This window comes from Phaenicophaeus curvirostris, chromosome 19, assembly GCF_032191515.1.
Source record: "Phaenicophaeus curvirostris isolate KB17595 chromosome 19, BPBGC_Pcur_1.0, whole genome shotgun sequence".
In the NCBI taxonomy this organism is placed as follows: Eukaryota; Metazoa; Chordata; class Aves; order Cuculiformes; family Cuculidae; genus Phaenicophaeus; species Phaenicophaeus curvirostris.
The window spans coordinates 9,601,982-9,613,260 of record NC_091410.1 but is presented as its reverse complement, the minus strand read 5'-3'; the positions used below and the strand labels follow the sequence as shown (position 1 = coordinate 9,613,260).

At 46.8% G+C, this 11,279-nt stretch overlaps 1 protein-coding gene across 2 annotated transcripts in view; it reads left to right on the top strand.

The window, feature by feature from the left end:
* The window catches only part of RPL38 (ribosomal protein L38), a 472,498-nt gene that overhangs the window by 13,138 nt on the left and 448,081 nt on the right, over window positions 1-11,279 (top strand). Inside the window, exon 1 of one of the 2 annotated variants that reach the window (XM_069872269.1) lies at window positions 2,511-2,520. The exons of the other annotated variant lie outside the window; for it this stretch is intronic. The gene's annotated coding sequence lies outside the window, so the exon portion shown is untranslated. Of the gene's footprint in view, window positions 1-2,510; window positions 2,521-11,279 lie in introns of those variants that run through there. 2 annotated transcript variants of the gene reach the window in all.

The window sequence follows — 11,279 nt, the reverse complement described above, 5'->3', positions numbered from 1 at the left end:
GACTCCCTGGGACACCTAAGTAACTGCAGCTTCACTGCTGCCACCTAAGTGAATACTTAAGCCATTACCGCACCGACTCTGCCCTCCTCCTCTACCTCACCATTACTGGGAGTGTTCATTATTAGCATCATTCCTGTTGAATAGATGGGAAACTGAGACAGAGAGACACATGAAGTAATTTGCCATCAGCAAAAAACATAAGCAGAAATGGAAATTTCTTTTGAACCTGAGCCTGTGTTGAACACCCAGGGCAGGCTTTCCTAGGTGCCCGTAGTCACCCCTTCACTCTGCTAATGAGGACGTATTTTTCTAAAGACCTTAACCTCATTCCATTTTACAGGAACAGATAAAATGCAGCACTGAGAGGTATCATCGCCGGGTAAATGCCAAGCAACACATCACAAGAAAAGAAACTATTCAAAAACTATCATGAGATATTTTAAAATTACTGGTGACCTAAACGCTCACTGCAACTTAAAATTTTCTTAGCTGAAACCATATGCACAGCCCAAAACCACAGTCACTGTCATTTTTGTTCTTGATGCTACATAAAAGCTCTGTACCTGCACAGTGCATCATGCGCTCCACTGTGTCCTTATACAGGCATAACACAGCTTTCTATTTACATTATTAATACAGTTTCTATTTTACTCGTACCTTTTGTGAATGCCTGCTAAACTTCAAGAGATGAGACAAACCCTTTAATAAAACAGGGCATGCCAGACAGGAAAGCTCAGTGAGGGTGGGAAGGTGCCGTTCCTCCCCCTGGAGCACTGCAGCTCTGTTCCTCAGCCCTGCTCCAGGAGAAGACACGGTTAGAGAGAGATCCTACCACAATGCTGCTAAGACCTCTACAGCTATATAGTCTCTGTACCTTTGAACACGTTAAAACCTCCGCAGCAAAACACTTGATTTACTTCCCATGGCAGGTTGGTGAAAGAAGGTGTTAAGAGTCTTCATGGGCCAGGAACAGAGGGAAAGGACGTACACTGTTCTCACATACATACACGCACATATAGGCATACACATACCTACACATCCAAGGGTTTATGTCCAAAGTCCCGCTTTTCATTTTTTATCCTCTTTGTCTGTGGTGGGGATGCCACAACTTGTCTGCAGACCACATCCAGCCTCCCCAGAGCAACACGGTGCCGTTACGTGGACCACATCCTTATGGTGCTACCAAACCCCTAGAGCTGATGGGTGAATTGGCAGCACCGAGTACGTTGCAGTGAGCCCGGAGAGCTTGCCAGGCAGGTGTTCAGCCAATACTCACATGCTTTGCAATGAGCAAGCACCCATGGGAACACAGGGTCCAGCTCCAAAGACAATTTGACTCAAACCCCACCTTCAGGACCAGCTTCCCTCCGCTCCTCTCCTCCAATTTGCTTTCTGCAATGCCAGAGCTTCCTGGAGAACAGGGACCACTGAGTCACAGCCCTGGCTGCAGCAGGGATGAGCAGCGAGCCGGCTGCCGCCACCAGCAAGGAAATGAGGCTGGAGCATACTCCAATCTCATCTTTTATACCGCTTTGTTTATAAGCTGTCAGCCCATTTCGGGAGGCAGCAGCAGTGAGCGGGCACACGCAGGGAATGGAGAAGATGATGGGTTTTAGCAAGAGTCCAAGGACACCTTTTCTTAAGCTCCATTCATAGCAGCAGGCATGGCACAACAGCCCAGCAATTGTTCTCTCCAACGTCACCTTCCCATGGAGGCCGCTGTGCTGACAAAAACCTCCCTTTATGGGCACACGTGGGAGGGAAGCCTCCATTATTTTTCTAAGCATTATTTTTTTTAACCAAATGATCCTGCAAATATCTGCGGAGAACTTTCACCACGCATAGACAAGGATTATTTCATGCCCCCCTCCCAGCTCTTCCTTCTCTCCCCACTATATTACCCCTTTCTCTCCCTCTCTCTTCCCTTCTTCAAACAATTTGGCTCTGTTCACCCACATTCCTGCGGGCCCAGTCCTCAGGCTGCCCGCACCGGGCTTGCTCCGTGCACGGGGAATGCACAAGGTCTGCATTCAGGCAGGGAAGGGTAGGAAAGCGAATCTAATGTACCTGGGGATTGTTGTGCCATCAACTTAATACCTGCGCAGGGAAAACAAAGGCGCTTTAGAAAAGCGACTTCGGTGCTATGACCCTTCCCCCAGCCCAGAGGAACCTGAGAGATAACAAGGGCTGAAAGAAAAGGCACAAACATAATTAAAACTACCCAAGCAATTTCTGGAGGTAGTATAGATGATGATAGCCCAGAGGATAATAGTATTCCTGGTATTATTAACATCCACCGGCACAAAGGGACAAGAGGATTGTTTGGGGTTTTTAAGCCCTTCAGTATAATTATTTTGGAGGAAAAAGTGCCTTTTTGGAAGGGAAACTTGGGTGCAGCCGAAGCCAGGGGTGGTGCTGAGCCTGGGCTCCACACAGGATGAACATCCCTGGGGCCACGGCTGCCCTGTACCCTTCCTCTGGCTGGCTCTGACCTACAGGCTGGGTGTGCTCAGGAGGTGTTGAGGCTCCCCCGTGCCAGCTCAGGAGTTCAGACCCATAAGGCATAGCCCAGGTCTCTGTCCTGCAAGCGCGCTGAATGAAAATCACAGTTAATTCCTCTGCTGCAGCCAGTTTCTTCTTGCCTGCAACTGTCGTGCCTGCTGATGCAACCCCAGCTGGGATAGAGAGAGGTTGAACAAAGCTAAACAGGTGCAAGGGATTAACATCCCAGATGATTCTTTTGTTCACGTGAAACAATTTCAGGCTCTTGGTTAATGAAGTCCAGAATCAGGCTATTCATTTCTCTGCCCATAACAACTCCCTCTTAATCAGGTGAATTGATTCCCAAACCCAGGCTTGCAGCACGAGCAAGCATCCCTTTCATCCTTGCCAGCACATGCCATAGGATGGGATGTCCCCAAGCACCATGTCATGGTGCCCAAGTAGATACCAACCCTCTCCTTCCCTTGGCTTCAGATGCTTTGCCAACCCTGCTCCCACCAGTATCGTAAAACTGTTCTGTAAAGCATAATTATTTACCTAAAGAAATACTGTCAGTTCCTTGGGGAGAGCACTTGTCTAGCATTTCTGGTCCATCAGAAGCCAAGCAGACTTCCTCCCTCACAAGCTGGGAGTTGGACTCAATGATCCTTATGGGTCCCTTCCAGCTTCAAGTATTCTCCAAATCTAATTAGGGGCTCTTCCCCATCAGTACTGCACTGATTCAACAAATCAACAGGATCTGTTGGCTCCGTGGAGCAGAGCAGCAGGTTGGGGAGACAGGTGAGAAAAGCACCAGTGAGATAAAGTGGAAAAGGCTCCTCAGGCTGGGCCAAATGGGTTGTTTTGGCAGCATAGCTTGAAGCTAAGCAACTGCAACCAGCTGGTCAAGGCAAGAAAATGGCATTGGGAGCATGACGGAAGTGGAATTTTCCCAAGAAATCATAGAGATGTTTGCAAAGAGTTTTTCACCCCAGTCTGTTGCTAGATAGAGCCAAATTCCATCCTATTCCTGTTGCATAATATAATTAATAGTAATACAAGCTCTGCCGTTATGCAAGAAAACTGGGGGCATTTTCTGTTCCAGTTTCATCTCGCCTTAACACTGTTTTCTTGCATCTGAGTTAACTCTGTTTCCTCGCTCTGCGCTCAGTGTAATTTCATTAAGCAAAAGCATAAAGCCTGTGTTATTTATTTATTCCACATGATAAAAGCAGGATATTACTCACTGTGATAATATGGGTTAATTTTCAGTGAAGCCTCTCTTGGCAAACTTTTAATACAAAGAATAACACCCCTATCAGATCTGAGATAAAAAGCTGTCATATCGTAACCTCATTTCAGTCTTTGGCCCAGTAACACTACACTTCAAGGTGCTGTAATTACGTTCCACTGATTGTTTTCTTAATTGTTACTCATAAAAAGTAAAGCGTAAAATGAAATTAGTTCAATGTTATTTAGCACGAGCTTTGGCCAAAGCCAGAGCCTGTGTCAGGCAGGGAATGGCTGTTAAACTCCACTTCCAATGCACTTCTCTGCTGATCCTTGATTTGAAATTAGGTGGACATTGGTTGAGTGGGATAAATATCGTGTCCCATCCCCTTCTTCTGCCTGCACTGGAGGGTGCAAGCAAATCTGTGGTAGCCCTTGGCCATCCAAGTCCCTAAAGCTGCACGCAGAGCAGGTACCTACATCCTTCACCAGATGGGAGAAACACGGGGCAACAATCCTGACAGCTGTTAATTTGAGCAATTTCTATCAAAAGCAGAATCATAGAACCATAGAATCACCAGGTTGGAAGAGACCCATCAGATCATTGAGTCCAACCATTCCTATCAAACACTAAACCATGTCCCTCAGCACTTCGTCCACCCGTCCCTTAAACACCTCCAAGGAAGGTGAATCAACCACCTCCCTGGGCAGCCTGTTCCAGGGCCAAATGACCCTTTCCATGAAACATTTTTTCCTAATGTCCAGCCTAAACCTCCCCTGGTGGAGCTTGAGGCCATTCCCTCTCGTCCTGTCCCCTGTCTCTTGGGAGAAGAGCCCAGCTCCCTCCTCTCCACAACCTCCTTTCAGGTAGTTGGAGAGAGCAATGAGGTCTCCCCTCAGCCTCCTCTTCTCCAGGCTAAACACCCCCAGCTCTTTCAGCCGTTCCTCATAAGGCCTGTTCTCCAGCCCCTTCACCAGCTTCGTTGCTCTTCTCTGGACTCACTCCAGAGGAAAAAGCTGTTGCAATCTGGGGCAAAAAATATATGTCGGTCACAAATTCGAGTTATCATTTTGAATCGTTCCTGTTGAAGTCTCATTGCAATGCTAGACCTCAAGCCCAAGATTTCCCTCCCATGCGAGGCTGCTTTAGTCCCAGCAGAGCCCAACACTGGGGCAAACGTGAGCAATCTGGGCAATGCAGTTAACAGTTTCTGAAAGGCTGGATCAGCCTCATTGACCTCAGATCACTTCTCCCGGCTTTCTATTCTACCAGCATAGGACAGTAAAGAAACAGCCACATGATTTGAGGGCAACGAGGTTATTTTAAAATTAGAAGAAGCTTCAAATGAGCTATTCCATGAATACATTTAGCAAGTTTACCTTTTTCAATATCTAGGACAGCAAGGCAGTAAAAACCTACGCAAGAGATGGCATGAAGCATGCTATTAAACCAGGGAAGCCTTCGCAAGGTGTCAGAGCCATGATAAGTCCTGTTTAAACTTTACCCAGAGTTAAACACCAAGTGTCAACATAAGCCACTGCCCAAACTCTCTGATCAAGCCAGGTAAACATCCAATCAGAAGTATAAATCAAAGCTGAGACACATCCAAGTGAGACTGGAGTGTTTAACTCTACAATTCCCATCTGACCAGGACTTTCCCAGAAGATTACCCACAGCCAGGTCTCTCCCCAGACATTTATTTATACAAGAAACCCGTATGTATGTATTATTTTTGTATTTATTTTCCCCTGGTAGGCACAGACACAAAGCAAATGCTCCACAGGGTACATGGTGTACCAGCCTGCAGCATCCACAGGGACTGCCAGTTGTATTTGCTTATCCTCCCACTCCATCTCCCCCCACTCACCCCACTGGCCCTGGGAATCGGCCTCTGTCAGCCAGCCCAAAACTGCTAATAATGGGAGGGAAAAAAAAACATGCTCCTGATCTCATCAAGTGGGAAAGGAGAGGGAGGGTCACGCATCAGTTTGGGGGTCCTCAGGCTCCCTCCACACCATCGTCCTACTCATAATTCGGGAAATGTATTCCCCATGTGAAAAGTCACAGCTAGAAGGTGCTCTCCTTTCAAAAACTCTTTAAAAAAAAAAAACCAAATACCACTTTCTTAAACCTCCATCACAGCCCACTGTTACCTACAAGACCAGACATCTACTGCCAAGGACGACGTGACATTTTGGCTGCCAACAACACATGCCTTTGGGAGCTGTTGGCCACACCAGTCACCAACTATTTGCTTCTAAGAGTGGATTTTGAGCTTTTCCTGCCCATTCTGGTGCCAGGAGGAGAAAGGGGTCCTACTCGTGCAGCCACCCACACCATGACCTCACAGCCCCCATCCCTGCTGCCCTGCTCTGGCACATGTCTGTGTGTCAGCATCCATATACCTTAACACGTGAACATATTTTGGGCTGGCAGTCTGTTCACTGAGCTCACTAAGCTTTGGATTAGGCCGTCAAATGATGTAACTCATAATTAAAAACCCATGTCAATATTCTGAGAACTTTTTTTTTCCAGACTGGGCAAAAGAAAGGTTAAAAAACACCATCTGTCATGGTAATTCTTTTTCATATTTCTCAGCCCTTTCCCTCGTTAAAGGGAAGTGGGGAGGGGAGAATGTTCATTTGAAGCTTGCAACATGTTTTATTAATTGATGGCAAATAATCCTAAGATAAAGTGCACAATAAATTTTTTAATGAGAACATATGGTGGGGAAAATTGATAGGACTGAGCCTTTGAAGATTTCCTTGTGAGTGCAGTTACAAGAGGAGCCAGCAAAGACTTGCACAGGGGAACCCAAATACTCCTCAAAGGAAGACCCAGGCCACGGGAAGGTGGGGGGATCCCTGCCATTGCCAGCCAGGTACCAAGCGCTCCAGCTAGACATGGTCCCCAAAGCAATGCCCAAAACTCAACGGTTCACAGACAGTCTAAACACAAAAGTATTAAAGCTCTCTAAATCCATCTATGACGCTGATCCATGCCACGTGCCCTGATGTCACTGGCTCCAGGGATGCTCTTGCCATCAGTTGGTTAGGAACAGGCTTAAGCTAAACTGATAGAACCTGCCTATAAAGACCAAGTGGTTCAGGAGTTCATGCTCATTCAGGCACCTTAATTCACAGAATCGTGGAATGGGTTGGGTTGGAAGGGACCTCAAAGCCCATCCAGTTCCACCCCCTGCCATGGGCAGGGACACCTTCCACTGGATCAGGTTGCTCCAAGCCCCATCCAACCTGGCCTTGAACACCTCCAGGGATGGGGCAGCCACCACTGCTCTGACAGTGCATTTAAACAAGACTGAGTTTGCACAGGGGTGCAGGCTTGCTTTGGTCTGCTGTAAAGCTAACAGACCTCACTGCTTTTAGTAAAATCAGGAGGAAAAAAATCTTGTGTTTTCACACTGCTTCCTGCTAAACCCCACAGAATGTCTTTTGCTCCTCCATAACCTATTCTCTGCAAAGTCATGCTATGCAGAGACGATGCAACAAGGACATGGGACACCAGACCATGCCCTGCAAAGCATCTCCTGCCCTTCCTCACTTCCCTTGCTGTAAAACTGCCATTAAACAGCAGCCACTTTGAGCCTCATTCTGAGAAAGGCAGCAAAGTCCAAGCCAAAGGGAAATGCCCAAAAGCACATCAGGAGCCGTCTACCATAAAGTGTTTTTTCTTAATAATGTAATTCATTTATTTTAGATTTATTAGCAGCGCCCAGCTGTGCTGCAGACACATTCACCAAACCGGGGAACACGATGGGGAGGTCGGGGGGGAGGAGGTTGGTATTCAAAGCAACATCTCTGACAAAAAAAAAAAAAAAAAAAAAAAAAACAGAAAATTACCTCCCAAGAGCAACCTGATTCCCAAGCAGCCGTATCCACATTAAATACAGTATTCTTCCAGGGATGAAGTGACTTAGGAGCACAGCCCCCCAGCTGATTTTTAGAGGACTTGTGCTCACTTCGGCATTTCCAAATATCCCATTCTAATACACGTCCATAAACAGTTACACCCTCCAAACCAAACACACCCTGGCCCTTAATCCACTACTCCCAGAGGAGCCTGAGAAAACAGCCGAGTCTTGCAGGGTATGACGAGAATTAGCTTGTGTAGCTGAGCACTCCCCGCCATCCACCAGCATGTTTTGGTACTCGTGAACCGGTTCTACATCAACAAAGCCCGACCCCTGCCCCGACAGTGTCTGTCTGCTGGGGATAATACCTTCAAAATGCATGAGCTCTACTGCACGTGTTTTGGGAAGGAACTTTGCCTTGTACCCTCCAGGGAGACTCAGCTCTGGGTGAATCAACACATTTAGCATCCCCTCAAGCCCCGTTGCAGCATGTGGAAGCACAAACAGCCCTGGGGACTGGGGCTCGGGCTGATGCTGCAGGTCTGCAGGCCACGCAAACCACGTGCTACTGCAAGAATTGTCCACAGAATTTATCGAACAGCCACTTTAAAATATAATTAAATTCCTCACTAAAAGCAAACAAAGAAAAATAAAAAGGGCATCTGGCTTTCACACCATTCATGTTCACTCAGGGAAGTGGCTCTTCTCCACTGAAATTCAGCTTTCAGGTAGGAAAAGTCAGGATTGACGTGGTTCTGGAAGCTAGAGCTTTAAGGAAAATATCCTTGAAGCGGAGAGCCCGAAGCCTTTCCAGCCTGTCAATATTTCTTGGCCCCATTCAATTCAGTCATGAGACCTGGCCGGGGCACCTTGGGTCAGGAGCTGAAAGTGCCAATTTGCATCTGTAACCCATTAACCACAGGCAGATATGGATATTGAAAGAACTTTGATTTAAAAACACGTAGCTCCCAAATAAGATGCTTTGCACCTGGACTTCACAGCTTTTTGCCATTCATTTGGGAGTCCTGCCTAACACTTTTAAGACTCTGATGAGATGGACAAACTGTTCTGGACCAAGAACACACTGGAGGCTTATAAATATAGTTTTCGGTAGCACATGACAGAGAGTGCTTCCATTGTCCAGTGACAAACCCTATAGTCCTTCAGGGGGGTGGGGACAACCAGACCTTTTGAAGAGGTGACCCCAAAACAACCATCTGCCCCCCCTGCACTGGGTGGTCCTGCACTGCAGCTCCTGCCCTGGGCAGCGTGGAAGGACCTCCAGCTTCCCAGCCCCAGCTGGCAGGATTCCTTTCATTCTTCACGTGGACTTTCACCACTCAAACCAAACACGGGAGCGAAACTGCCAGGCGGTGTGGACAGAGAGCGGTGGTGGCCAGGAGAGTATGAGCAGGCTCAGCCAACCCAGATGACCTTCCTATGCTTTTCGTGATCCTTTTTTATCAGTGTTGTGACAAGGACTTTCTAATGGTGCCAAAGGTGTCTGGTCTCACGGGGTGGCATTGGAGAGGTTTTGCCCCCCTGCAGTGGATCCCTCCTGGACACAGCAGCCAGATCTAGGGCAGCTCTGGGACCCAACACATGGAAACACCTCAGCGCTATTTTTGAGAGTAAAATACTACAAAAGAGACACAGAGACAGCAGCCCCTCATTATCATCCATGTTGGCATCAAATCCTGCAAAACAGCTCCAGGGCAGAGAAAAAGGTCCTCACAAAAGGGAGGGGTTGAGCAGCAGCAACAGGAAGGAAAAGAGCCAACAGAACCTGGTTGGGCATTAAAGTTGGCTCAGGAGGTGGGGGGGACAGTGGTACAGCCCCAGGGAAGAGTGTCTGCAAAGTGCCTGTGCTGGCATCTGCTTTAGGGAAAGGCTTTTAGAGAGGCCAGTACTGCTATGAGTGTGTTTAACACAATACACTGGAAGCAGCCCAAACCTCCCTCAGCCACCAGCTCCAGCAAACAGCCCTTCATTGCACCCCATCTTCCTCATCCCCTCTACATACGCAGCCTCTTCCCATGGCTGTGCTCCCTCTCCCTGCTCCTGTCAAGTAGGATTTCTAGCTTTCTGTGGCAGGTTTTAAAGAAAAAGATGTTTTGTCATTCCGCGAGTCAAAACTAAACACCTGGCAGAGGCAGGAGGATGGTGAGGGTTTAAGGGGAGAGCACTTCTTGGAAGAACAGAGAGTTATTTGCTTGGAGAACCACATGCCCATCACTGCCCTTCCACTCTGTTCTTCACCAAGAGGTGAAGACACATACATGCACAATATTCAGTGTGTTGATGCATCTACTCCCACTAGCCTGCTTTTTATCCCTGCCAGTTATAAAAATCCTGGGACACAGGCAGGATGGAAAGAAAGATTATTTTTTTTCCTATTGCAGCTCTTAAATTACGATATATAGAAAACAAAATTTTAAAAAATAAGGTAAGAAATGGCAGAAAATTATTTCCAGCATCTTTCTTAAACGCTACTGGAGCAAAAGGCAATAAGGAGTGAACTGAGATCTTGCCTACAGCTCTTGAAAACTGGCCAGTTCCGTGAACACAGTAAAGGCAACGTGCAATTGTGTGTGTGTGTATACACATATATATTTTTATATTATATGTATTTTTCCCACAGATCTTTGGACTAAGTGGAAAGTTGGGCCAGGAATCCTGTGAGAAGGGAACAGGATTTCCCAGGAGATTTCCATCACTTCCTCCCTACCCTCAGGCCGGAAAACTGGTGCTGTGAGAATCATCCTTCGCTGAGTATTTTGGCCCATCCTCTTCCAGTGTTGAACAACCTGAGGCCAAACTGATGGGAAACATCAGATTATCTCTGTTTATTTAATTTTAAAAAATGGATGTAAATATTGCTTACAATTTGGATAAAAGTTCAGACTTGAGAAGCTGTTTTCAAACTAGGACTCCACAATCAGACACGCGCAATAAAGCTATCAGAGCCTGAGCTTGCTCAAGAAAGATGTTGCTTTGCAATGGGACCCACAACCCAAAACAGCAAGTCACCAATACAACCCAGACCAGGCACCCTTGGGAAACCAGTGCTTCAGTTCTTAGGAGTGTGCCTTGATGCTATCGATTCAACAATGAGGCATCCACATTTGGTATAAAAATAATCCACCGAAGGGGGAAAGAGTAGGATCAGCAGGATAGAGGGTTTCAAGAAAAACCTTTTCTGCACTTCCTAGGACCTGGAGATTGGGTCATTCCAGCCTCAGAGCACTGTTTGGGACAGACGTGCTATATAAAGGGGAATTTCTCTACTAAAAAAACCCATATATTTTCATTGTTTTTTCAGTGTTTGGGTTAGAGATACTTTTCCTTATTGGTTAGTGTATCAAAGAAGAAATCATAACTCTTACCTAATTTTAAAGAAGTGGGGCTCTGTAAAGAAAATGGAAATGCAACCTGCACCCCTGTCATATTTGGTTACTGTCCCCATCAGCAGCCTGTCCAAAGGGATCCCCAGGAGACCAACAATTCGCCCTACGCCAAAGAAAAATTAATTTATGATTTGGAACCTCAGGCAGGCTAGGAAATATGACGGATGTAATTTTTTGCAGACCTGCAATAACGAACCACTTTCTCTTCATGGCCACAGACAGAAACCTGCAGAAAATGCTTTGCCCATCTGCTCCCTCTCCACAGGGCAATGCAGTATCTGTAATTCTT